The sequence below is a fragment of the Adiantum capillus-veneris genome, chromosome 9, assembly GCF_014529385.1.
Source record: "Adiantum capillus-veneris isolate H3 chromosome 9, ASM1452938v2, whole genome shotgun sequence".
NCBI classification, from domain to species: domain Eukaryota; kingdom Viridiplantae; phylum Streptophyta; class Polypodiopsida; order Polypodiales; family Pteridaceae; genus Adiantum; species Adiantum capillus-veneris.
In genome coordinates this window covers 68,149,574-68,176,450 of record NC_140939.1, presented here as the reverse complement: position 1 = coordinate 68,176,450, position 26,877 = coordinate 68,149,574, and positions in this window count along the sequence as shown.

The window sequence follows — 26,877 nt, the reverse complement described above, 5'->3', positions numbered from 1 at the left end:
GATCTCAAAGAATCTTCCCCTTGGACAAGGATTCTACAAAGGCTATACAAAGATTTGGCTACCAGTCAACCACAAGCCAAGTGCAACTACACCAGACCTGCATGAAGATCTCAAGAACTCAACAAAACCTAGAGAAAAGCAAAGTCAACCAAGGAGATGCAAAGGTCATCGAGAGATTTGGATTCAGTATTCCAATGAACTCAATCAATATCCAGATGCCGACAGGCAACACAGGCCTACAACAACCTCAAAGACTCTTTACAACATGCCTAATTGGAAAATCAAACAAATATTGGAGTCTTCTTCACAGCAGTCAAAGAAGGACAACCCAACCAACAAAGCTCTTGATTCAAAGATGATAAAACAGGTATGGCAAAAGAAACCATTAGGTGAAATTTGGACTCACAAAGGGGCCCTTTAAGGAGTTTGATTTTACCTCTCTCTACCAAAACGGGCGCATAGATAATTTTTTGCAAACAAACTCCAAAGTTGGAGAAGTTTTGACAGTTAGAATGTCCTCTTCAAGCTCTATCTATTGACATATAGCACACCATGAGATTCCTCATATTTTAGAAGATTCTTTTTTTGATTCACCTATGATGTGACAACTTTGTTGGCATCTGAGTGAATCAAAAAAAGAATCTCCTAAAATATGAGGAATCTCATGGCGTGCTATATATCAATAGATAGAGCTTGAAGAGGACATTCTAATTGTCAAACCTCTGCCAACTTTGGAGTTTGTTTGCAAAACTTTATCCATGCACCCATTTTGGTAGAGAGAGGTAAAGTCAAACTCCTTAAAGGGCCCTTTGTGAGTCCAAATTTCACCTAATGCTTCTTGGTCCTTCACTAATCCTTTTTTTGAGGATTCAAGCTCACTTTTATTAAAGAAATGTTTGTAGTAAGTACAAGAATGTAAAAAGTCAAGTCGCCAAGGTGCAGAAAACACTCTTTGGCATAGTTAGAGTCGGGCTACTGAGCCATAAAATGAGCAAAGCACTAGTCCTAAAGCTTCAGGTCATAATAAAATTTGTGCTAAGAGTCGTAGTTATTAGGCTTATGCTCAAGCTGAAAGAGTTGAGCATATCTAAGTCATGTGGCTTATGTTGGATGAGATGAGCATAAGAGTCGAAGTCTATTAACTTACAACTAGTGGAGTGTTGTAGAGTCCAACACCCATGCAGAGTGCACTGTAAGATGAGAGCACATATCCTCGTCAACAAAAACCATTCTTAAAAGGGTGCCAGCTTGTAAATCCATGTCATATGCTTTTATAGCTACACCACCTTTCTGAAGAACCTCTGAAAATCATTCTTGCACAACATATTGTTTTCCATAAATTTCTATGTATGCATATATAGGATGTCCCCACCATTGGACATATGCATTAGACACTCTTTTTTGCTTCCACCTATGCACCTTGAGTGGACTACAACATGCAAATCAATGTTCCATCATGCTACGAGGCTCATATTTGCAACCTTTTTAATTCCATATCTACCAGCAGATAATCCCTTGAGTACTTTATTAATATTTTCCATGCTAATAAGTACTCCAATAATGCGCATATCCCAAAGGCACTTTTTTTCCACTAGGCTTTTTCCCTTTGGTCATCCTAGTATTAGGCCTTAATTTAGAACCTTGTCATTATACTTCCTTTGTACATACTTTTCATAAATAAACAGTAGCCTCATCAGTTTGCTATTACAATGGATAAATGCAACATCATCAACAACCAATCAAAACCCTTCCACAACCTCCACGGACACTTTTCAACAGTGTCCAAGGACAAGCACTAAAATCGGAAGGGGAGGAATGTTAACTGATTCAACATCAATTAACAAAAGCTACTAAAGGTTTGAGCCTTACGGATGCACATCAAAGATCAACATGAAGAAGTAGTAAAGATTGGCGTTTTACATTTTTCACATTTTTCCAAAATGATCATGTATTGTAAACTCTTGGTTTATTTCAAGCCATTGTAATATTTTTAATGTGTTACGGGCTCAATGAGATCTCGAAGCTATAAAGAGCAGGTCAATTTGTGTACCTAGGTTGCAAATTCAGTAAGTGGTGGATCCCTAAAGGCCTTGGGCACCTGGACATTGCATATTTTACCCTAGGTATATAAGGCAGTGTGTAAAAGAAATTAGGGTTCTCAAGCTCCTTTGTTGAGACCACTCTTTGGTGAGAGCTCATGAGGTGTGTGGCTATGGAGTCCTTGAGCTTCTCCTTGCTCATGTGACTTGATTAACACTAATCAATGCTTAATTATCTTTCACTATGTCTCTCTCATGCTTCTTGTGATTGCTAATGATGTTTTAATTAGCTAGATCATAACTAATTAGTGGTTAGTCCCTTTGTAATCTTGTGTGATTGCCCTTTTTTGCTTGTGTGTGCATGTAGGTTTGATTGGAGTGTGGTTTTCAATAGATCTATGTGTGTGTGTGCGCTTGTGATTAGTGTGTTGCATGATAAGGTTAGTGTTGTGTGCATCTTGCAATTGTCAGAGTGTGTGATTGGGTTGATCAGAGGTGAAGGGAAGTGGATGTGGAGATTGCCAATCATTGTGGCTTAGCTCCTCCATAGGCCAAGAAGCTTACCTCATAGAGTCACCATTCGTGTTTCCATGATTAGCTCACTAAGTGTGTGAGTGTTTCCATTCCCTAGTCGGGTAGCTCATCTCTTCGGATCGATAATTTTGTTGGTCATTGGAGCTATGCTATGATGGTATCCCCAACAGAGAGAGATGCGGAGCATCGAAGACGCCATCGGTGCCCAATGGAGGAGCTTTATCACATGGAGTGGGCCCCATGTAAGCGAGAATTAGCCAAGGGCGACCTCACATGCATACAAGATCTGAAAATAGAAGGTCAACAAAAAAGTGATGCTTCACACACTCTATAGAGGGCCCATGTTTTTGCAATTGGGAGGTTGTTTTGGAAATCTTGAGCGGGGAACTTGCAAGAGAAACCTTGGTGCCAACGAGGGCACCAACACATGTTTTTCCTTGGACGCTCTTAGTGAGGAGAGCCACACGACACTGAATTCATTGCTTATCTCAATTTTTTTATGCTTGATGGTGTCATGCCCAACCAGTTGTAGTAGCAGGTTTCAAGATTGTTTGTAGATGATTCTTTTTCCATAATTGAAGCAAACCATAGTCCCCATTTCCCCCCTTCTCCTTTTTTCTCTATTCCAACCATCATGCCAGTGTATGAGATGCATGTGCCTCCCCGGGCGTCTATGTGTGTGAGGGACAAAGAGAGAGTGGTGTGTGCTGTGTGATTTCTATCAATGAGAAACATCAATGTGTTGTGTTGTCAATTGTTTGTGCAAAGTGTGTGAGTGTTGGTATGCATGCAAAAGGTGATATATATACGAAAGCGTTGAGTTTTATTGGTGAAGTATAGTGGATTGGGGTGCACTGAGTATCTTGGGCTATAGAGAGGCATATGTGTTGTGTTTTGGGTGGGTTCCCCTTCCCCCCTATCCACCGTGAAATATAGAAAGGATTGTGAGATGGCTCATCATCTTACTTGAATTTACTTCATAGTGGTAGTAAAAAGGGGAAACACACACCAAAGAGGAGATCATCTCTCGAGACTCACCACATGGGAAGCACCCAAAGGGGTGATGATTTACCTAATTCACATCTACTCTCTATAGAAATGGTTCCAAGATGGTTAAAGGTCTTGTATCCTTAATGACCATAGCAAAAGTAGATTCCCAAATACCTATCCCTATCACACCATGATTGATAGAGAAATCAACCCTATATCAATTGCTGGCTAGAAGGCTATATCCCAAAAAAAAGGATGGAATCTTTCTTTTGTGCATTAATTGTGAGGAACAAGATGCCTACTTAAGTCAAAATCATACCACAATAGTAAATCTGCATTTTGTACATGATCAAACCTTACAACAATGGACTTGGTTGGGTGTTTATTGGCCTGATGAGATGGGAAGAGCCCCCACAGATAAGGGGCACCAAAAATGTATGCTTTGTGTGGTTTTATAGGCCAAATGGTTTTCATAAAATGGTAACCATTTTTTTGCAACATTTTTCAGCCTACTCAACGTCCTCTTCCTCATATGTGTATATATTTTTCTATGCTATTAAGTTATCTAGAGTAAATTCCCCCTCTTCGTTTAACCTTTGTGGCGACACATACATTATACTCTTCCCAAAAATGTCACCTTAGTCATATATTTATATTACCACCCTTTTCTTTTTTGCTTTGTAAATAGAATAAGCATACAATAACCAACTATATACCCCCCAAACTTTCTTACCTCTTGTGAATTAGTAAGAGAAAAATAATATATCCATCTTCCACCCCATATAGATAAATTCCCATGGAAATCAACTCTCCACTTGTCTTTACCAAAGATTATGGTCCCTCTCTACAAGTCTTCTATGCCCCCTACATAGGTGGCCCAATATCTCTTAAGAATATACATATAGTTTCTCTCCTTTAAAAAAGACTCCAATTGTATATTCTTTTCACAAGCAAATAATATTGGGCCCTCCTCTATTTGTTTAAGCATCATAGCCTTTTGAAAAAGCATGATTCCCCTTGGATGCATACAAACAAAGGGCCCATACAAGAAGACTTGGAAGCAAAAGGTTCCCTAGCCTAGTGTGGACCTTCCAAACCGAATTCCTTGGTGCATGGGCGTGAAGAATAGTCCAAATTCATATCCAACATGTTGAGAAGGTCAGTTTTGCCTTTTGAATCATGTCATTCCGAGCTACAGGTAAAAAGTTATGGTCAAAATAGTGTAAATATGTCAGATTCGCATCAAAAGGGAACTGTAAATCAAGTAAATCAAGAGGGTGAGATCTTATTTTTCCCCTACTCATCTTCTAGAAGAGCAATGAGTGTTCAAGGTCACTTGCATGTGATGGGACCAACCTAAAGATGCTTTCTAAATGCCAAGACAAACAAGTTGAGATACCCCGCAGGAGCCACCCGTAGGGCCTCATGGTGGGGCCCACCTACATTATGCACCCCTATGGAGCCTTCACGGTCTAAAATGATATTTTTGGTGAATAAATAGTCCCTTTTATGTCCAATATTCAATGAGTGGTCAAAGGACACTTAATTAGGTCTAATCACTTACTCTAATTAAGTGTAGCATAATCCCACTCCTACACAACTATAGATAGCCCCCCTTGGAGAGACTCAAGGACACACACCTATATTTTCAACTTCATGTTGTTTCTTGATCAATAGTAGAGAAAACCCCAACTCTCCCTCTTTCACATCCTCCCTCCTAACCCTCCTCTTTGGAGGAAGTGCAACTCTGTTTTCCACTCTTTCCATTCTACAATCTCTTACTCCATCAACCCAATATATCATTTGTAGCACCTCAATAACTTGTAAATACATCATGATCTCTCTCATGGTTATGTTAATGATCATGAAATCATCTTCAAAACTTTAAAGTGTCGCAATTCGTGATGGTTAGCCAACGCCTGTCCTCCCCTTAAAAGGTGTGCGAGAAATCAAGTAAGTGTTCTATTCTCAATTTACCATTGGTTTGTTTCTCCACACTTATTCAATTGGTCAAAAGAAATTTCTCACTCCAACTCTCTTTTGCTTCATTACATATGCATGTGGCTACCTCTCATGGTGATTTTATTTGTGTCACGGCATTGCATAGATGGAGATGAGCTCTCTATGCAAAGTGTGTTAGTTTGATGTAAGTGATTCTCTTGTGTGTTTGAGAGGCAAGTCTTGTGCGCATGATTTTTTGATGAGTGCTTGAGAGAGGAAGAGTTTGGATGTATTATGGGTATTCTTATGGGGAGAAGGTGGAATGCTATTCCACAAATTGCATATTTCATTTTGATGCACGGCATTGGGTTGCATAATCGTTGATGGTGTTCAAGTGTCCAAAGTGTATATAGAGTAAGGGGGTTTTCAAAGTGTGTTGCTTGAGTGGGTGAGTGCAAGTGTTATTTTGATTGGTTTCCTTCTCCACTCCCAAAAGAAGGTGGTGCCCCAAGTAGTGTGCGTACCTCTTTACGAACATTTTGTGAGGGTAGGCCCATTGGTTTGGGTTTAGAGGCCCCATTTCAAAAAGCTCGCCCTCATAAAGTGGTGCCCCCACTGAGGAACATATTTCCAAGTTACCTTCAAATTTTTTAGTGATGAACAATGGAGTTCCCATCTATCCATTTCATTTTGCACAACACATTAGAGTAAATGTTCACATAGATAAAAAAGTCTTTTTCCATCAACGCATTGTTTTTATGTTTGGTGCAGAAAGACTTAGAGAAATACTGGCATCACCCAATCCAATTATACTTCCAATCATCAATTATGAAACTTCTTTTGATGTTCACGTTTTCATTTTGTTTTAAAGGCACGGACAAGGAGTGGTGAAGGGGTGCTCAAGGGCCATATAAAGGAACGAGGTCTTCAAACCAACAACGAGGAGTAGCACATGAATCACGATCAAAACAATGAACCTTTTAGGCCTCTTGCTCGGCAATCCATTCATATAATCATTGCAACTAAGTTTAGGTTTCAATCTATCATAAGGAGGATATTTGGATCCACTCGCCTCAATGAAATCAATGCTTCAATTAATCCATTTATTCTACCTATGATAAAGTACGAATTAACAATGGATGTGTACATCTTCATTTTAATGTAATCAGATTTATAGTGTCAACAATCTTGTGCAGCCCGTAAGAGAAAAGTTTCTTTAAAAAAAATAAATTTCAAAAAGTCTAAACAAAATGTCAAGTTCTTTTCCCACGTTCTATGCAAGAAGTGGGGAAGATGCGCAAGAGTTTCTTGACAACTTGGAGATGGCACATCTTATATCCGCGAGAGATGAAGAGGAAGTAAAGCTACAAGCCTTCCCGTTGGTTCTAAAAGCAGAAGCTAAAGCATGGTATGAGACCTTGCAACCCCAAATCAAGTCCAATTGGGAGAGACTGCGAGCAAGCTTCCTCTCCAAGTTCGGGCAAGGTGATACTTCTGAAGGACTATGGAAATGTCTTATTGGACATAAGCAGGTATCACTTGAAGACTATCCCTCTTATGAAGCAACCTTTGTCAATCTATGGGGTAGGTGGGAGGCTACATTAGAAAATCATGGTGGTGCACCTAACTTTCTAAAAAAAGAGAGATTCATGGTTGGCTTGTATCCACTTTTAAAGGCTAAAGTAGAGCTAAAATTCCCATCCACCTTCGAAGAAACACGTGAGGTAGCCATCATCAAGTTTAGAAAACTACACTTCCAAGCACATAGAGCAAGGGGTTTGAATGAGGTGAGTGAGAGGGAGTCTTCACAAACCATGGAAGCACCAATTAGGGTCCCTCTTGCACAATCTTCACAAATAGGAGATAACTCTCAACAAGAGGTTTTACAAAGGCTAACTCAACAGCTTGAGAACCTTACTCTGAATCTAGTACAAGGCCTACCTCAACAACGACAACCAAGAGAAGGGAATCGCAATCAACGAAGACAAGCTCAAGAGTTGCGATGTTGGAATTGCAATGAAATGGGCCATGGCATGTACAATTGTCCACATCCAAGGCGACTTCCGGGAGACATATACCCCCCAGACCGCCTCCTCTCACTGTGCAGCAAGAACTAGCTCAAGGCCCACAAATCCTTCATCGACCACCACCACCAGCAAATATACCTCCCGTCCCACATGAGGAGGAAGAAAGAGGAGTCAACATCATCAAGCTAGAAGAGGTAATAGATGAGCATACTCTAAACTTTGATGTTATGCCGGTAGAAAAACGCACAAGAGCACATGATAAGGATAAAGACATGAGAAGTGAAGGAACAAATTCAGCCAGAAGGGACAAGAAGAAGAAGTCAAAGATGGAAGAAGCTGAAAGTAGCAGGAAGAAAAGATCAAGGCGAAGGGAAATTGGTATCAACGACTTCCCATTGGGAAAGGAGCTAGAGCCCATTGTCAAAATTGTTGGTTGGAGCAGATGATATGATTACAGGGAAAGGTTCATTTATGCTAAAGTGATTTGGGCATACTATGTGCACGGATGGCTGTGGACTTGGGTGAAGCATTATTAGAGGATGCTACATATGGATGGAGGAAATCATTGAAAGGTTTTTGATCTAGGCGGAGATTATGTGATGTAGGGGGTGGGGCAACCCACCCCACTTGAGGTTTGACAGTATTGTACATATGGTAGGATTTTTGTGGTTTTCTCACAGTTTTGGATAGTGTTTGCCAGTTTTTGCGGTTGGTAGAAGAATAAAGATGATTTTTGGTTGAACATGAATGTTCAACAAGGGGTTGGGGCAATGATGGTGCAACCAAAGTGTGTCGACCCTAGCAGAGGGAACATGCAGTCATGTGTATGCTTGTAGATGGATGGCAGAGGGCTAGAGTAGATGGGAAGAGCCTCGCAGAAAAGAGGCAGCCAAAATGTATGCTTTGTGTGGTTTTATAGGCCAAAAGGGTTCCAGAATAGGGCCTGGCAGGGTGTCAAGTGAAGAATGTCCGAGGTACTCATTTTTGGCCTATATATGTAGAGGTTGAAGTGTTGAAGGAGCAAGTCTAGACATATCGTCAAACAGAGCCGCGGTGTGCAAGATACGGGGCTTTGAAGCTAGAAGTGATTGCAGATCAAGACGGACAAGCCAATGATGCCAGGTAGTCTGATCCAGCTTCAAGCTATGGGTATGTAGTGATTGATTTATGTAGCCTGCAAGTCTTTTTGATCATTGTTTGGAGTTAGAGATGCCAAGTTATCGTCAAATGAAGTTTTATTGGGGGTTGGTTTTAAGCCAATTTGACCGCCTTGGTAGGTGTGCCATCTGAAAATTTTTGGAGCACAACGAGGTTTACAGAGGTAGTGGGTGATATATGGAGCTAGCAAGAAGTGATAGCTTGTTAATTGGAGGCTGAACAATGGAGATATTGCGAAGTGAAGTCTAGTCCAACTGGCATTATGGTATTTTCTGGTGATTTTTAGCAATTTTTTTGGTACTCGTCGGTCGAGGCCATGCAGGGACCAAAATGCAAATAGGCAACAGTGTAGCTTAGAATCGGCAATGAGAGGTTTTAATAGGGTGTTGCGGCTTGGTAACCGGGTTTGGGTGCACCAAATGGAAGGAACTAAAAAAAAAGGAGAAAAATTGAGATATAAGGGTAATTTGTTTTGAAAAATTTGGAGGCCAGTGGAGGGGGGAGGGGCCCTCGGGCTGCCACCTGGCACCCCAATAAGCCCATAGGCAAAAACAGTGGTAGGAGACGTTGGGTATGTTTTGTGGGGTGTTCCTCATCTCATGAGAAGCCAGGTGTGATGCGTTGGGAGGGAGCTCGTGTGGCCTGAGCTATGGCAGACACCGTTATCGTCGCTGCTTTGCTGGTGCTTGGCTGTTGGGGCCGGTGGTGTTGCTGCTTGAAGCTGTGCTACGGTGGCACTTCATCGTCGTCTATTGCCGTTGATGTATCTGCTAATGATGACGTGGTGCCTGCTCAGGTATGGTCTCACACTCGTAAGGGAGAATCTCTTTTAAGTGGGAGCCCCGCTAAAGAGGTGTTCATGTGAAGAAGGCTTGAGAATAGCAAAGAGGGTCGTCCCATCCAGAGGAGTTCGGAAATAGCAGGTTCGGCCAAAAATAGGGAGGCTTTCCCGGGCCCGAGTTTTTGGATGTATGGGGCTCGTTTTGTTGTTCAAGGGAAGAGGATTTAGGCCAATAGAGGAGGAAAGTTTGGAGGGGTTTTCTCGGGCTACAAAGAAGAACAAGGACGGATTCTTCTCGGAGCCGAAGGAGGAGAAGAAGGTTGGAGCTCATAGTTGGTTTTTCTTTGGAAAAGGTAAGCTTGGACGAGTGTTCGAGGGAGCGTCTTGTAGCCAAAAGAGGTGTCATCAGAGGGGATTTTTTTTCCGCTCTCAGCGAGGAGAGTCGCACAAGTGGTGAAACAGAAGTTGTTGTTTTTTTCTTGTTGCTTGAGGTTTCCATGCCAACCCGATTGTAGCAGGTTTTGATGGTGGTGTAGATGATGTTTCTTTGCCATAACGAAGCAAATCATATCGATTCTTTGTGCCATTTCTTTCCCCAGATGTGTGTGAGATGTATGTGAATCCCCAGACCTCTATGTATGTTTGAAAGAAAGAAAGAGTAGTGTGTGATGCGGCATGGTCATAAACGGGTAGAATCGGGTGTGGTTTGCTATCAGTTCTACAAGTTTTGAAGGTGAACTCTAGTGGATTAGGGTAAAGCCTTGGCCACTACTTAGCACCCTAAGTAGTTGTTTCACGGACGACACAGCCAAAGAGAGGGGGGGAATGCTAACTGCTCAGCTAACAAATGGACATCATTCTTATTTTTACCCCATTGATTGTATCACAAATATTTTTATAAATGAAAACTCTCACAAAAGTCCAAATCCATTGTATTATCACTGATTGCTAAAGAGTGTAAAGGGGCGGAGGGCTTCCAAATTTGCAAATGAATTCAATTCCTAAGCCTTTTTATTGAGCCCACATATCTAAAAATCCGTTCTTTAAACCTTGGCTAAGGTATAAAAGCCAACTTTTGTAATTTTGAACCTAACATTTGGATATTGAAAGTGAGCGTATGTTCCAATTGAGTACTGTGAGTTCTGTGTTATTTCCAATCTCTTGTGTCTCCATTGTGTGGCATTGCATTGTGAATCTGAGCATACCAATGTGCTCAAGGTGAAAGCTCTCTTTGTCTGCGTAAGTTTCTCACGATGAAGTTGTGTTTTTAGGCATGCCCGTCTATGAGCTACTTTCACTCCCTACGCACAATACACACATCTAACACCATGGAGATAGATAGATCGTATTCTAAGGAATCCATAGAGTGCTTCGAAGGCCAAAATTGACCTGCCCAAAATAGGCTGTATATCTTAGATGTGATTTTGTCCAAGTGTCAAAATGACATTTGAGCATATGGCGACATTGAGGATACTTTGCACACTCTAGGTTAGTAACTTTCATTGCATCTGGAGCATTGTAGCTAGACAAATCATCGGATAAAGCTTACGATAAGGAAAGCTGATTTTGATGTTTGACACACATTTGAGACCAATTTCGGCAAGAACACATAGGACTTGGGTTTTTGAAGATATAAGCTATCTCTTGTAGCCTCCATGCACTAGTGGAATAAGCTACATCCCATGGATTGACATTTTATGTCTGTAGTTCTTGCTTTGCTAGCATCGATAATATGGTGAGGCTTGGGAGCAGGCCGACATACGTTGTTGGCATAAGTGCGTTTCCTAGGATTTGGAAGGAGCTTGTGAGGGTGTCTTGTGCTCCACTCATGGCTAGCTCACGTAATTCAGCCCTCAAGGCCTCAAATGAATGGGTATACTTTTGGTCGTGGTTCCCGTAAGCCTGATTCTCACATGTCGACCTGGCTTGCCTTAGACCTGCTCTATTGCTAGTCTCCACTTTTTATATGTATTTCAACTTGTCAATCTGTCTTGCTAGGTGTAGCCTACTCTCAAAATCTCATAATCATATTGCTTGGAGAACACACAATAGAGGCAACTTTGATTTGTTTGCATTTTTGAGGTTAGTGGTGTTGCGCGAGTGTGGCACTCTCTTATTGAAAGCTTGGTATATTTGAGCTTATATATACAATTTGTCTATTGTGCATGTACTGTTATGGATATAAAGCACTATAGTGATAAGGAATCCCACTAGCCATAATCAAGAGCTGCAACACTCTCTCTCTCTCTCTCTCTCTCTCTCTCTCTCTCTCTCTCTCGCTGTCCCCCCAGGCACAAGCATGGACCACTCGATGTGTGTTGTGTGTGTGTGTGTGTGTGTGTATGTGTTGTGGCCATAACAACATGGACACTATGGAGGTTACCATGTATTCCATGCCGAGCTAACACTCTCATAGGCTAGCCCTCTGGAGGCCTCACATCCATGCAACATGTGGCTTTGCCCAAACTAAAATCCCCTTTCCCAAATTTTTCTTAGCGTATGCCTCAAATTGACCATATTTTCAGGATTGCAACACACAGATTTGTAGCTTCTAACTAGTCAAGGGAGAGAGACACAGCTAGCATGCGTCCTTGCTCTAAGCTCACAAAGACCATGAGGCAAAGTTGGTAGAAGAGGAACAACACAGACGCAATAGTGATTGTAGGCTTGATATGCTTGCAATGACATGTCTCACAGGGTCAGATGACAAAAATTTGTTTGTTGTGCATGTGTTACAAGATTTGATGGAGAGGAATCTTCCTACTTGAGAATGGTAGGTAGGACATGCCCTGTGCAATGGTATTCATACCGTTGATCCAAGGCTAATGCTCCTATTGTGGCTCATAGGTTGGGTTGCTTATAAATCTATAGAAATGAATGAGGACATTTGCTTTGTTGGGACTTTTTCTTGATTTTGTTTTTTTAGTAAGCAATGTCATTAGGCCTTGCAGCGATGGCCAATTCAAGTTAATGAAGTTGCTCCAAATAAACTAAGCATGTAGTGTTTGCACTACCAAATGAGCAAGATCAAGCAAGCCTATGGTGTTATGCCCAGTAGCAATTTTAATGTTGTAAACGATTTTTATTTTTATATGATTGATGCCTAAGAAAAGTGTAACTGCAATGTATTATTCTATGAATGTATGTTAGGCTATTGAATTATTCTATTTTTGTTTTGCAACATATGGTATTCTGTTTGGAATAAGTTGTCTTTTTCCACTATCCTTCTTGTCATGATGATATTCCACTCTTTTATTAACCACAACTCTTCTCTATACCACTAACCTTAACCATTCGTTTTTTTTGGCCTACCCAAAAGGACAAAAACTTAAAGTGGTCTATTTTTCTAGCTAAAAGGATGTGGCAATTAGTGTAATCTCTAGCATTTTAGCAAACCACAAGGGAAAATGTTAGTAAGGAAGTCTTTAGATTTGTATGATAGTGCTTTCATAATAATGGTAAGACACCCGGTGTACATGTGAATCAAAGTCAAATTAAGCTAATTGTTTCAGCTGGTTTTTTTCTCATTTCAACTTTGTGCCTAATGCAGAAGAAATACGAGATGCAAGCATAGGTGATTTCATATAAAGAGAAGCCTTTATTTCAAGTCCTTTGACAGTAGACTTGGTGTACATGTGAATCAAAAGGAAATCTCCAAGCACAATGTTCTTGTAGACATTCTATGTTTTTGCAAAGGTCAAAAGAAGAGATCCTCAATATACACTGCACAATTATCAAGTGCTATTTTTTTCCAATCTTTATGTAATTGATGTTGTTAAAATGTAGATGTTTTGAACAATAAACACAACACCATGTTATATTCTCAGCATGAAGCACATTCTCAGTCAATAAGAAAGACACTCTCAAATAGAAAAGAAATGAAAGATTGGGACTCACAATATAAATAATAACATATGAGCTAAAACATAATTCACTCCAATATGTGCTAGGACTACTACCTTTAACATCTATTTCATAAGGGTTGCATTTTGTAGAGGGTTGCGTCATTTAGAAAATCTTGTTTTTAAACACTAAGGATCTGGACACTTAAGGTTTTCCAACTGGAAAAAAGTTTTGTGAACCTAACAAATTTAGATTACAAGCAACAAACTCAACTCCTACAATCTATTTTGGACATTCATCCCTTAGGAAAATAGATGCCTCCCCTTCCTTTTTCAACACAGACGTACAACATCTGCTGTAATGGAAATGGCCTGTGAATATTGGGATTAGCGGAATTAAGAGAATTGTAATGAGTATTTGTATGAGACTAGTTTGAGAAAATAGAGGGTGAACTTGATTAGAGGTAGCAACATAACCATTATATTTTATTATCTTGGCATGAACATTCAGAATAGCAGAATTAGGAGAAATGTAGTGAGCATTTTTATGAGACTTCTTTGAGAAAATAGAGGGTGAAATTGATTAGAGGTAGTAGCATAACCATTAAACATAATTAACTTAGCATGAAAAATACTTTACAAGAGAGAAAATTAGAGAACTTGACAACAATTGAGGACCGGATTTATGTGGAGCCCATCCCCCCACCAAAGTATTATAGTTTCTCCCATAAAGAGAGAATTGGTACAATACAAGCTTTGTGTTCCTTGAAACCTTGATGATGCAATGAAGATAGAGGGATTCATGCACCAGAATTATGCCCGTAACTTAGCTAAATGAAAGTTTTAACTTGTCCCCGGCCTCAGTCCCAAGACCTCAAACACCTTCGAAGGTGGAGAGAGTTAACAGGGAATGATGGTAGGGAAGAGAAAGAAGAAGCATTCTTATATGAGAAAGAAATAGTTCCTCACTTATCATCACTTTTTTTGCTTAGCATAGAATAATAGCATAGTAATGATGATGAAGTGGACAAGTTGTTGAAGGCAGGGTTCATAGTCCCTCTGGAGACAACAGAATGGATGAGTCCAGTAGTAGTCAGTCCAAAGAAGGATGGGAAGTGGAGGATTTGTGTAGATATTAAGCCCTTAAATGAAGCCACTAAGAAGAACCCATATCCTCTTCCATTCATCGATCAGATCTTGGATTCAGTGGCAGGTTATGAGAGGTACAGTGTGTGTGATGGTTTTTCAGGCTATTTTCAATTGAAGATTGCTCTTAAAGACCGCACAAAGACCACTTTTATTATGCCATGGGGCTGCTATTGCTACACAATATTGCCATTTGGGTTGTCAAATGGACCTTCCTTCTATCAAGAGAGAGAAAATTGGGTGTTGGAACCATTTCATTGGTAGTTGTGTTAAAGCTTTTATGGATGACTTCTGTGTTTATAGCAGTAGGGCTAAACACCATGAGAAGCTGCAGATGGTATTGGCTCGATATGATGAATGTGGAGGACAACTAAATCCAAAGAAATGTCATCTAGCACACCCAAGGGTGAAGTTATTGGGCCATATGGTGTCAGAAAATGGCATTGATGCTGATCCAGATAAGGTTAAGTCTATTATTATTCTTCTTCCATCACCTACGAGTACGAAGCAATTGGCAACCTTTATACACAAAGTGAAGTACATGGCAAGGTTTATTCCATTGTCTTCTCAGATTCTTTATCCAATACAACAAGTGGCAAAGCATGATCCATTGCAATGGGATGACAAGTGTGAAGAAGTGTTTCAAGAGGTGAAAGAGGTGTTAGGGGGGTTGTTAGCCATGCAGGCTCCTGATTGGGAGAAAGTTTTTTATGTAAATCCCTCAATAGGGGATGATGCCATTGGAGCCATGCTATTGCAAAAGGGGAAGGGCAGCCATTATATGAGGCCAGTGTATTGTGCAAGCTGAGTGAAGTTGGTAGCGGAGAGAAAGTTCTCGGGAGTAGAGCTAGTGATGGCCAGTGTAATATTTGCTTGTCGACGATTTCGTCATTACTTGCTACCACGGCCTTTTGTTTTCTTGATGAGTTATGCCTTTTTGCCACAGTTAATTAATGGTACTAACATGTCAAATGTGGTGAAGAAATGGGTAATTGAGCTGCAAGAGTTTGAGTTCTCTTTTCTAGTGGAGATAGTACAAGGGCTACCCTAGCTGATTTGTTGACCTACAAGGAGAATCCCCTTATTGTTAAGGAAGAGGTGGTGAGAAGGGTAGTTGAAGAAGTTCCACAGATCAGCAATGCACATGTGTTGTTCTTTGATGGTTCATATAGAAAGAGCCATGATGCAGCTTCAGGGGGTATAGCACTTTATGATAGGGGAAGCTAGTATGCAAGAGAGGGTTCAAATTGGATGCTCATAGTAACAATGAGGCTGAATATGCTACTCTGGAAGCCGGATTACACATTTTTTTGAAGCATGGGGTTCGAAGGTTGAGCATAAAAGGTGATGCCTTGTTAGTGGTGAAGCAAGTGCTGGGTGTGTGGAAGAGCAAGAACACCTCATTGAAGGAAATGTGCTTCAGAATTAAAGGCATGTTAAAAAAGTTCGAAGCATGGAGCATCAGACACATTGAACGTGCTCTAAATGGAGAGGCACATGAAGCAGCTCAAGGCATGATTGGGGAGCTATTTGTGTTGAGGACCACTTTATCTCTTTATCATGGCCGGGAAAATTTGGCTCAAGAAGAGGAGTTTTTGCTAACAGGAATCATTCCAAAGGAGATTCAGAAGTCTAAGAAGTATGGCTTTGTGCGTAGAGCATACAGGTACAAATTGATTGGTGATGTCTTATACATGAAAGGGGTTGATCTCGTGTTGAGACGTGTACCTTGGCGGTAGGATATTTACAGAGTGTTGGAAGAGAATCATGAAGGCGCATGTGGTGGCCATTTTGCTCTAAAGATCACCTTGCATAAGATTTTGCAAGAGGGGTATGTATGGCCTAGTTTGTACAAGGATGTTCACCATTGGTGTAGGTCTTGCAATGGGTGTCAAGCATTTGGGAAGAGAGTGTTGAAGCCAGAGCTACGAAAAACCATTATGGCGTTTGATGTGTTTGAAAAGTGGGGGATTGATGCAATAGGCCCGTTACCTATCACAAGCAGGGGCAAAAGCTATATCTTGATGGCTGTGGACTATCTCTCTAGATGGACAGAGGCTATAGTAGTAAAATAGATCACTGCAAAGGATGTGGCAAACTTTGTGTATGATGAAATATGTTGCAAGTTTGGGGTGCCATTAGAGCTACTTTCAGATAAGGGGCCAGGATTTAGAGCTAAACTGCTAGACTTCTTATGCACAAAGATGAAGATTAGGCACCAGCATACCACTCCTTATTACCCGCAGTGTAATTGCTTAAATGAAAGATTCAATGGTGAGTTGGTACAAATTCTTTCTAAAGTGACGGAGCACCAAGGAAAGAATTGGGATTTGGAATTGCCTAGTGCATTATGGACTTACCGTACTTCGGTGAAGACAGGTACAGGGTTTACTTCATTTCATTTGGTGTATGGAAAGGAAGCACTATTGCCTGTGGAGGTAGAGTTTCCTGTGGTCAAGATGTTAGAGAAGTTGCTTGGGCCGCCTAGTGATGCATTCAAAGAGAGGCTCTTGCAGTTACAAGAGGTCCAGTTGGATAGGATGAGCGCATTGGAGCATTATGGGCAGATGCAGGATAAGGCTTTGGCAAAGATAAATGAAAAGGTCAAAAGTAAGGGTATCAAGAAACATGACTTGGTTTTGCGCTACAACAGTAAGCTGGACAACACCTTCCAGAAGAAGTTTCAAATTAAGTGGGAAGGCCCTTTCAAGGTAGTGGAGTGTTTTCCAAATGGCACATATCAGCTGGCTAACCTGGATGGTGTTCTACATAAGTCAAGGGTAAATGGATTGCGTCTTAAATTGTATCATGCTAGATTGATGATGGTGGAGCAAGATGAGCTGTCTCTGGATCAAGTAGTGTTGGTGAGGGATGAGGAGACCTGTGATGCGGCAAGTCTCATATCTCTCTTTGCTGCTGCTGATCATAAATGATCTAGCAGGCTAGGGGATGGGCAAATTATGTCAGGAGTTTTTTGGAGCAAGGGATTGCGCATATGTACATATACATGCATGGTGCATCAAATAAAGAATTGCCCATTTTCCATAGCCACATGGTTATGTGGGGCCCACGTGTGTACAGGTAGGACATGGTGTAAATAGTGCAACGATTTTCACTATTATCAGTACCAGTGTGTTTTTTCTACAATAAGGAGGAGTTGGTAGCGCGTAAAACTTCTCGAGGAAGATATCCGTGGGCCGATGACATGAGGTAAGCAGGTGCGTCAGATGGCATCGAGTGGCGTCAGGAGGTCAAACGGGGTCAATACTTGCACGCGGAGAAGTATGGACACGACGTGGGTGTTTTTTTGTGATACTTATGCAGAAAGTTCATCATGAGGACCAATTTTTGGGGCCACTGCAGGTGGTTGCGGGATGCATTATTGGGAAAAACTGAGTGCCAGGTGTGCGGATGATGCAAAAAGGTGACAACTATGCACTGTAAGGTCAGTTTTTGGCATGTTCGGGGTCCGTTTGAGGTCATCTAAAAGGCCAAGGGTGCCCAACTAATAAAGATGAGTGTGGGAACTGAGAAAACAGAGAGAAAACCAGAAAAAACGTGGAGAAGAGAGGAGGAACAGCCACAAGTGTGTTTTTGCTGTTTTTGGAGCATTTTTTAGCCTTAAACTGCTCATCCGAGGTCGGATTTGAGCACTTTGACATTGTAGACTGGGGTTTTTGGGCGTTCCGGACGCAATGGAGCTGTCCATTTTTCCAAATTCCTTACAGATTTTCTGTTATTTTTCTGTGTAATCTTCTCCGGTGAGTGAAGCCTCTGCTTAACTTTGTGGTTGTATCTGGTGTATTTCCTCAATACTGTGTAAACTATTTGCCCCATTGGTGTTGGGCTGAGCTTCATTGAGTCTAAACAACAGCAATTTGCCTCCTTTGAGCTGAATTGAGAGTGTGTGTGTGAGTGTGTATGTGTGAGTTTTGAGTGGGCAAGTGGGAAATCTCTCTCTTCTCACTCCGTCTGTGTGTTTCCTGTCTCGGCCAAGCTGGTTGTGTAAGCCGAGTGGTTCCCCATAATGTGTGTGTGTATCATCCCAAGAGTGTGTGTTGGGTCATTATAGAGGCTTTGTGTGTGTTTCCATCCCGCTCACAGCGTGATTAGCAAGGAGTTCAAAAATGGGGATATGTTTTAATGTATACCCTGAACAACACTCCGAAAAACTTAAAAGCGAGGGATGGGCCTTTTGTAATACATGATATATCACAAAGTGGTACCATAAATCTTGCAACATTAGCAGTGAGGAGATGCCTAATTGGATGAGTGGCTGCAGATTAAAGAAATATCTTCTTCAACTGACACCAGAAGAACACGAAACAATACATGCAACAATTAGCACAAAAGTCAAGCACATGACATTCGGGAACATGCACAACAAAAAGCCAAAATCAAAATGTTAAAGCGCAAGGAGCAAGCAAATTTTTAGAGAAAAGCACAACAAAATGATTGTATCTATACTATTCCGATAGCATCCATACAAACGGGGCTACATGGTTAGGTGGAATGGATCTATGCATGAGGTTGGATACAACTTGCTCATGGAACCACCATGTGAGCATTAGTGGACACTGGGGCAAGAGCTAATGTTGTTAACTACTCCACTTTCAAAAAACTCACATGGGAACCTCTAATGCCAAACACAATGGGGTTCAAAGCGGAAAACAAAGGCACAATGGACAGCCTAGGACACGTAAATTTACCAATCACTATTCATGGAACAGTTTGTCCGCATCAATTTTATGTGGTCAAGGATAAGGATCTTAACGAAGCAGCTATTCTGGGAGTGCCATGGATGGGCACTTATCAAGCCACACCAAACTGGTAGGATAATACCTTTTGCAGCTCAGACTAGAGGACTAATCTTTTGCCACACCCTTTGTACAATCAGATCATGTATGGAAACCTTTACAATCAACACCTGCTCCAATTCTGCAATATTCTTCAACGGTGGTCAAAAAAATCTGGTTAAAAATTCCATCATGCAAACCAATCCGGAGATATTGTGGATACAAAAACGACAAAGTAATACAAGCCAGCCTGCATTGCCTCAAGAAAAATCAAACCTTGACAAACCGCCCAAAGCTTTTGTCAGGCAACCTAGGCCAGTCCAACATCAACATTGACAACCAAAAAATGTCAAGTGGGAATGGAAACCAAAATAAACTCGCTTACAAGATGCCTTTTCAAGGGAATCCACACCAAAGCTATTCCAGTGGCGCCCAAAACAACAAGCTGGGTCACAATTTCTGTAGATCCCCATCAAACATAGGGCGCGTCTTCTATAATTACTACTGTCTGGACTGCGAAGCTTCAACATAACCTCGCCATTTGCAACCACTGAACATATTGTTTAGCACCCCTCTCTTGCAAAACATTTTGTTTCCCCTTGCATATCCTACATTGGCATTATAGAGCCACCCTATACCGCTATGCATAGATACATACTTTGTTCCCATGCACTCTAACACATGTTCGTCTGGGACGACTCACTCTAGGAAGGGGGGAAAATGCAACAGGATTATCATTTTGTATATATTATTATCATATTATTCTTTTCTTTTCTTTTTCTTTAAAACAATCTTTTCAGAGCCTTATAAACTCTTAGCCGGCATAATCATGAGCCATACCGACACCATCTAATATTGGGTTAAGAATATGTATGTATGAGAGATTGCACTAATTTTGGCTAATTTTTGGCCAATTAATAATAATTGTAAATAATTTTCTTCTACTAAAAAGCAAAAAATGAGAGATAATCAACAAAAATTGATAAATCAAGGTAGGAAAGTCGGAATTGACTTTGGAAAGCAAACGCCAAAACTTCAAAGCAAGGGCTTCGAACATGGCAAATATGAAAAGATTCCGCACACGATGGATTTTGAGCCAACTTCTAAAGGATCAAAACTGCAGATCAAACGTCATTTGTCGACTGAATATCAGAATATCAGAATTTAGAATGGTTTGAACTACATGTGATATGAACAACAAGATATGATCAATGGAGATAAGTATGAATGGGGCATTCTGGGTAGACTAGGAACATATAGCAAATCAGGCAACATAAGCTCATTTGCATTCAAAGAGAGAGAGAGAGAGAGAGAGAGAGAGAGAGAGAGAGAGAGAGAGAGAGAGAGAGAGAGAGAGAGAGAGAGAGAGCCACATAAGCATAGGGTTTTTGGATTTGTTTCTGCCCACTGCGACCACCTCGGTAGTTCTTACTACACCGGATTCGACAGGTATGATCATTAACCCTACAAGAACATGTATGTATGTCCCATACTGCATCAACATTGGCAAAACAACAGATCAGGAGTACAAAGTCACAAAATCTGCAAACTATCATGGCCAATGGGGGACTTCAAAACTCATCCAAAACCAAAAACCTTTCATCAGTAGACCCCAAGTAGCTGGTAGAATCATACAGGGCAAAAACAACTGCAAAAGGTGGTAGAACATGGTTCGCGATCCATGTTCCTCAAACCCTAAAATCAGAATTTTTTTAACATAAGCATCCATAGGTGACCAGAAACAACCTCCTCTAGCTGGAATTGCAAAATGCTTCCCAACATGGATCGCGATCCATGTACCTTTTTGCCAAAATCAGGGCAGGAGTTGTTCACTAGCTGGGGAATGCAAAAATATGACTGGTGCAACAAAAATAATCACAAAAATTTCTCTTAAATCATCAAATCCTCCTAGTTTGCTACCTTCAGTCTGCAAATGGTCTTTTGGCCATTTTCAAAGGAAAAAAAGAATTGATTCCAGCAAAACTCATGGAGTAGAGCTAAAAGCATAGTTCTTAAGGAGTTTTCATTTGTTGCTTTACCTAGTTGGAAAGATTCACACTCTCTTCAAAGCCTATCACCAAGGAGATGTAACTTAAGGGTGTTTTTAGGATCAAAACCAAGCAAAAGACTACCTGCAAAGTGGTGCAATTTTCTTGGATCAATTTGTCTCCTCAAATGGATTCAGATTTTGATGGAATTTGACAGGGAGCTAGGCAAAGCTGTGAATTACAGGCGCAAATCATTGGGAATCAAGGCAATAACAGATATCAGGCCAAGGATTTGCCCAAAAGTGGATCCAAAAAATAGAGATGGTCAAGACAGAAAAAACATGGCCATAAACTGGGAAATGGGGTAAACTAAGAAAAAAACATGTCCAAATTTGAAAACATTTCACCAGTGTACTAGGAAGACCTATGGGAACATATGTGCAAAGAAATTGTATCAAAATCCTTCCCAAAATGGATCGTGATCCATGCACCTTTCTGCCCAAACAAAGAAAAATCCATACCATCTGGCCTAGTATGTTCAAGAAGCCAAGCCATGAAGTTTTCAAGCCATTTGAATTCCAAAATCCACTTCAAAATGCCAAATTTCTCTAAGTATGCAGAAGATTTCCAAAAATTAGCCTAAGTACCAAACCAATGATCCAAATCCCAAACTTTTTGGACCAAGGCATCATCTAGATGAACCCTACCGGATGGTATCATCAGATTTTCAAAATGTTGTCCAACATCGATCGCGATCCATGTACCGCAAACCATAAATCCAAAGAAATTGCACAATAGCATCTCCACATGCCCAGGAACAACCTCTCCTAGTTGGATTTTCAAAATGTTTCCCAACATGGATCGCTATCCATGTACCTTTTTGCCAGAATTCATCTGCTACACTATGCCCTTGTGCCTATAGTAACCCTAGATGCACTGGTGAAATTTGGTCAAATTTGGGGTAGTTTTGACAAAATTATGCTCATTTTGCATTTTATGGTCAAGTTTGCATTTCTTCAACTTTACGACAGTTTTGATCAATTGCTAAACCTGTTTCCAATGCTTAATTGACCACAGGATGCCTCAAAGTAAAGTAGAAAGGGAGTGGGAAGGTGCACCTTATGAGATAACAGATATCTCCCCAAATGAGAAGGCTCATAACATTGAACAGGTACTTGAAGCAATACCGGCTAACATATTCATTAGAAGATTCCAAGTTGCGGATGAAGAAATAGTGAAAACCACTATCTTCCCAAGGGAAATGTGGACACTGCATCAAAAGCCAGAAGTATAAGCAGGGGGCAGGTGCGTACAATTGGACAGCTTTCTACGATTACCACCCTGGGGAACAGACTTCAGACAAGATCATGAAGTCATAACTCTATTCATACAATGGGGAAGCCACTCTGACTGAGAAATATGGGGCAACAGGCAAGGTTAAGGTCACAACAAAAATAATCAATGAGGCTCTCCATTTGCAACAAGGGATGCACAATCTATTGCAAAAGACAAAAGCAATAGCCAACAACAAAGTTTTCCTGAAGCAAAGAGGCCACAAGTTGACATATCAGGATTTGATATACTCAGAAAATGAATTGCCGTTGCGCGTCTTATTGCAACACTTCAAAGTGCAGAAGCCACCAAGATATACATAACTGCTGTTGCACATGGCAGTAGTAATGGCAATGGGCTTGGCAAAGAGAAGACTGGTCAGCTCTACGACTTCGAAAATTACCTTCTCAACAACATCGTTGAAGCAAACCTAACGGGAGCCAAAAATGAAAGACCTACATGAACGCGGGACCAATGCTAACACAAATTGCCTATCAACCATTAGGGATGATTGATGATCTACCACCCCGCAGAAGCGCAGATATATATGATTCACAAATCTAAAAGAGTAGTAAGACCTGTGGCTAGACCATCCACAAGGCTGAAACCAAAAGCTAAACAAACAAGGCAAAGTGCAATCGTGAAGGACTCTGAGAGCAAAAAGACAGAGTTGGATGCTCGAAGTAGTCAAGAAGCTGGGTCCCAACAAAGAGATACCCCTTCGGAGTACCAATCTTCAAAAGAGGATCATGACAATCAGTTCTCCCTTGGATATACAAGATTGAGGAAGAAAACTGACCACGTGGCAGAAGCCATCCCAATTACTCAAACCAGGAGAACAATGGAAGAAGCGCAGGCATTGAGGAAAAGGATCCACTAACAGAAGCATGAAGAAAAAATAAGTCAAGGAACACAAGATGATGATGAGAAAGAATAACAAGAAGAAGAAAATGTTCCGCTGCTACGCAAGCAGACATCAGATCTGGAACAAATCAAGCAGCGAAAAAGACAAGAAGCCAAGGAGAATCGAGAGATTGTCAATGCCATGTGGAAACGGATCCATAACGAGCTCAAAAGAAAGATGGAGCTAAGAGAGAAAGAAGAGGCAAAGAGACCACGCATTGATGATCTCGAATCATCTGACAAATCCACTCAGACCCAGGAAGAGGAAGATAACTCACAAGGGAAGGAAGAGCAAGACACGCTTGACCAGCAGGGTTAGGAATTTGATGCTCCCAAAGATAAGGAGGTACCAATAGAGAATGCAAAAGAAAAGATAGAAAAAGTTGTGGACCTCCCAGATCAAGGAGCGGAGAAGGTGCAATCAAAAGGAAAGACAGATCAGGAAACGGAGGCAATACAACCAAGGCCTACCCCAATTTCAGCAGCAATAGAAGAACTGAAACTGAAGGAAAAAATGGTTGAAGAGGCTGGGACATCAGGTCAGGGTCAAAGAAGCCAACGAAAACCAAGATCGCCTAGATCGCAAGCTGTAGTAGAGGAGGGAGTAGAAATGATCAAATCATTTGACATTGATGCTTATTGAGCAGATCAAGCTCCAGTTTCAATGCCAAAGGGCTCTCTACAACTTGCACGAGTTAGAGCTAGAAGACACCAAAAGAGAGGCGTCTAAGGTAGCTAAAAATACTTTGCAGCTAACACAAAGAATAAAGGAATCGGAGAAAGTACAGCTACAAGTCCAATCCGAGTTGCAAAGAGAATAGGAAAATGCAGCCTACTATTAGAAGGAGGTGTAGCAATTTAATGAGGCAAACACTACCCTGCAAGTTGAGCAGCAACGCCTCGAGGAGGAACTAATCAAAGAAAGGGAACATAACAAAAAGCTACAAGAGTTATACGTTGTGTTCAGCAAGAGTTTGACCTAGCTTTTAGCCATACAAGAGATGCCTACATCCTCAACCATGACTGCTAGATCAACCTCCCTAAAGCAAGAGGTTAAAGATCTAAAAGAGGCCCTTGCTAAGGAAAAGTATGATAGACAAATCATGACAGCAGGACATAGGGCACTGCAAAAAGCCAAAGACGAGGAAATTGAAGAACCGAGGAAGCAATTGGCAGAGACACGGGGGGATTTGGAGACTCTGAGGGAAATTCAAGCAAAGCCTCAACAAACAGCCCTAGTGGACTTTAAGCAAGAAGGAGGATTTGAGCAAACCACATTTGAAGCGCAAAAAACAGATGTGCCAACTACAAGCATTGGTGAAAAAGCAACGTAGGAATCTGAAGATTAAGCCACAACATCCATCTCGGATTCAGCCAAGGAAGAAATTCAGTGCTGGATCTTAGAAGTCAAAGACCCCTCACACAAGGAATACCTGCTGTATGAATTGAGAGTGCTGGAATCGGCTACACTACTCATGATCACTCCAAATGAGGTGGTAAAAAACCTCGAGCATGAGATGATGGCCCTGACACTATTGCGATGGGAGGCTAGATTGTGGAAACAAAGAATGCTATCGGACCTTGAACCAAACAGCCGAGGGGATTACAGAGATGTTCCTGTCATTGCAATTCAAATTAAGACCATCATTGACAATCAACCCCTCTGGCGAAAGAAGTGGTTTGAGCAACGACCAACAGACAAAACCTGCTACAAGAACGCTCCGCATCACCTTAGGATCGACCCAATGTACTATCCCATCAACGTATGGCGATTTTGGGTCAGCTTTTACTCTTGGCATAGAAAAAGTCCGCCAGTATTGAACTACCCACTCATAACAAAACCAATCAATAACAACCCCCCGTCAGAAAAGTACATGGTCCGGACACTCAAAGGGGTCATTAACATGATGAAGGAGATCCTGGATCTCGCATGCCAGATGCTCGTGAAAATTGCCAAGATGCTAATCAACTGCATAATGGCTTTCAATGATATAGAGGCAGCAGAGCATCCCTGGCAGATTTTTGTGGAAGGCACAAGAGGACTCTACTGGAATATGGAGACAAAAATCCCAAGCAAGAATGTCATCATGGGATTGTATTCATGTTCCTGCCCTCCCAGTACATGCAAACTTTCGAGGAGGCGTTCATGACCAGATTCTTCGAGGTGGACTCCTCCATATTCAATCCTATGACAAAAGATCTGCCATCATGCCATATAGCATATCAAAGTATTCTCAGCAATAACCCTTTCAGAGAGCTGGCAACAAAAGTGGAGATCAAGGCAAGAGCATAGAAGTTCAGGCACATCACTGCAACAATAGAGAAAAGACAGTAGACTACACTCAAAGAAGATAGATTGGACAAGGACGTGCAATGAATAGAAAGGGGGGAATGTTTGGCAGACACAACAAACTAACACGTAACAGGCAGATGTACACCAAACCTTGTAACACTCGCTCATTTTTTTGAATGAAGCTGTGTAATTCAGCTAATGAAGATTTGTAATTGTAATATATTTTGGCATACCTCTTAGCATCTTTGAGTCTGCACCCTTTTAAATGGCCGAATGGCTGTGGGAAAGTTCCCTTAGCCTTTAAGTCAAAACCCTTAGTTTTAGACAAAAGGATATCATTAGCTAAAAGGGAGTTTTGAACGTGCACTGTGAGAAGCTTCTTGCTGCTAGAAGTTGTAATCCACTTTTCTCGTGGACTAGTAATCAAAATTCATTTTCGAATAGCACATTGTGTTCCTCGTCTCTTGCTCTACAATTTAAGTATAACCATTTTCAATTCCAATGCGGTTCGCAACACATTGCTTGTGAGCTAAATGCATTGATTTGAAGGTTTGAATGGTTGTTTTTTGATGTTTTGACCATGGATAAGTGTTTCTGTGCTTAACACTAGAATGGTAACGTAACAGGACATAAAAGTGTCCTTTCAGGGTTTTGGAAAAAAATTCCAAAACCATAGTAGATCCACTCATTTTGAAAAATCCTTTCATGAGCTTATAGTTCAAGAACTACTACATATGGAAAAAATGAGAAACTTGTAAGTTTTCTCATCCCTTGGTCACTACAAGCCTCCAAAGTTGATGGACCACTGCATTTTGCCCAAAACAACAATTTCTTATGGTTGTTTGCATATAAGTAAGAGTGGGGATTTTTGTAGGACATGAGATAAAATGACCTGTTAACTTCAATGGGTTGGTGATCGAAACATATGGTTGCTTTTACCTCACTAAATTTTTTTTGGGCAAAAGAAATAGGTACAAAAAAATTGCATTTTTGCCATTCTGCGGACCTATCATCAAAGTTTCTATAGTCACGCTCAATACAGATACTATATACATGTTTTCTAGTTCCCTTTGGGCCTTTGGATTCAAAAGGATCCATGGAGCATGT